Source organism: Octodon degus, unplaced genomic scaffold (genome assembly GCF_000260255.1).
Source record: "Octodon degus isolate 3935 unplaced genomic scaffold, OctDeg1.0 scaffold00076, whole genome shotgun sequence".
Lineage (NCBI taxonomy): Eukaryota > Metazoa > Chordata > Mammalia > Rodentia > Octodontidae > Octodon > Octodon degus.
In genome coordinates this window covers 5,591,645-5,593,704 of record NW_004524652.1, presented here as the reverse complement: position 1 = coordinate 5,593,704, position 2,060 = coordinate 5,591,645, and the positions used below count along the sequence as shown (strand labels likewise).

Below are 2,060 nucleotides of genomic sequence, written 5' to 3'. Positions count from 1 at the left end.
CCGGGCGGAGGCCGCGGGCGCGGGGCCCCGGGCCGGCCCATTGTTATCGGAGCGCAGGGAAGGGGGAGCCGGCGGCCGCGCTTGGAGTCGTTCCAGGCGGGTCCCGGGAGGGCGGCGAGGGCCGCGCTGTGGGCCGGGCGCAGGGGTGCTGCAGGCCGCCGCTGCAGCGGGCGCTGCTGTGTGTTTTCCAGCGCCTTCCTCAGGGCGGAAGCCGCTGAGCGTTCTGCCCAGGTGATGAGGAACGATCCGCGCGCCCCACGCACCGGGCTGCTGCCGCTGGACGCCTCCATTGTTTGACCACAACAAGGGCCGAGCGCTCCCAGGTAAACTGGCCGGCGGGCGAGCTCCCCGCACTCCCAAGCTAGCGGCATTTTCTGCTCCCCGGGAGTTGACTGCAGTTTCCTTGCTGTACCCCGCTCTGATGAACTCAGTAGCTATTCCCCGACGTCTTCCCTTTCAGATTAGCGGCCCGTATCTTTGCCAGATCACCTCTCCTTTCCTCAGAACTCGGCTCCTTTGTGAGACCTTTCTTGTCCAACTCCAACAACTCGCTCGCTCTCTCTCTCTCTTGAGGAGCCTGCTCTGCACTGTTCGAGTTGATAGGTTCGCTTATTAGTTGTCTTGTTGCAACAAAGGGGGCCTGCTATTGCAAAAAATAAAAATAAAAAAATTCAATCTATTGCCTTCTTTGTGACATTTACACAGTTGTTTTAACAAGACTGAATTCTAGTGCATTTTGTCTCCTTTTTCTAGAGGGTGCCCTTCCTTTGTAGATGCATAGCTTTTTAGAGCAGAAAAATGACCTTGTTCAATTTACCGGCTAATTTAAAATTAGTAGTAGCTGCATAGAGCTGGATACTTTCTTTGTGATACAGATATGTCACTGGTGGTGAAAGTCCTTTGGTTATTAGCCTGTTTCCAAGGACTTTGCTGGGTGTGTTGTGTGGCCTAATAGGTATTTTAAAATACTTTCATATAGTGCTTTACCATCTTGCCCTGTTTGAACAAGTACTAGCCAACTAGTACTCTTTGAGTTTTAGCATATAGTGATTTAATTCGTTTTCAAAAACTGCTGCATCACATTGCATAGTTCAGGTGGGCTGTAGTTTTAGCCCTTTCCCAGATTGATGACAGTTTTCGTTTTAACATTAAAACAGTTTTGTTGGATGGTGGTTCTCTGATGAAGTGAAATTTTAGTGAAGGGAGTGCAAGTCTACTAATTATAGACACCAGGTGTTTATGATTGAGGTTTTCTTTGGTTAGGAATTTACGTGTGGGAATTTCCTCTCCTCCCCTGGGGTAGTTATGACTGTACTGCTTACCAGTCCTGTGACCTTGGGGAGGACACTTAGTCACTCAGCCTCAGTTTCTGTAAAGGGTAATAATACCTGCTGTCTGCTCCACGGTAATACTGTGTGAAAGTGCCTGCTGAAGTGGAGTGGTTAAAAGAAAAAAAAAAAAGATCTTATTAGCCTTTACCATCTAAAAGTTGGTCATTTGTCATATAATTTATATTGTCTTCATCAAGTAGATCACAGAATACTAGAGATTAACTGCTTTTAAATTTGTGATTTTGTTGCAGTTTTTGTCAAATATGCTAGTGACTTCCCAAAGAGTATTTTATGAAGCACATGGTGCTTTGTTTTACATAAATTAGTTGACTGTGAATTGAGTTTTCAGCAAATTGAACACTGGGTAAAATTTAATTCTAATATATAAGCAAAATTTATTTCCTAGTGATGTGAATTATATATGTTGTTTTTCTGTGGTAGCAGATTCACGATTCAGATTAGCTTTTATGTCTCTTCAAGGAAAATGGAATGCTCTTGAGTTTGTAGGTGGTATAAGAAATTTTATCTATTTATCTGCTGGGTAAATGCGATGGGCAGCATTTAAAGGCATAAGAAATACAATGAGGGGGCTGGAGAGATGGCTCAGTGGTCTAAAGCACCTACTTGAAACAAGCTTGGCAAAGCACGGGGACCACAGTTCGATCCCCCAGCACCACATGCCAGCCAGCCCCGCCCCCTGGTGGGCTGAGCTGGCCACACACACACACA

The 2,060-nt window shown here is 46.3% G+C and overlaps 1 long non-coding RNA gene across 2 annotated transcripts in view; it reads left to right on the top strand.

The window, feature by feature from the left end:
• Positions 1–2,060, top strand: part of LOC111817982 — a 17,406-nt gene that overhangs the window by 504 nt on the left and 14,842 nt on the right. Inside the window, exons 2-3 of one of the 2 annotated variants that reach the window (XR_002822070.1) lie at positions 192–323; positions 461–675. This is a non-coding gene — a long non-coding RNA (uncharacterized LOC111817982). Of the gene's footprint in view, positions 1–191; positions 324–460; positions 676–2,060 lie in introns of those variants that run through there. The other variant, XR_002822071.1, reaches the window with a different exon arrangement.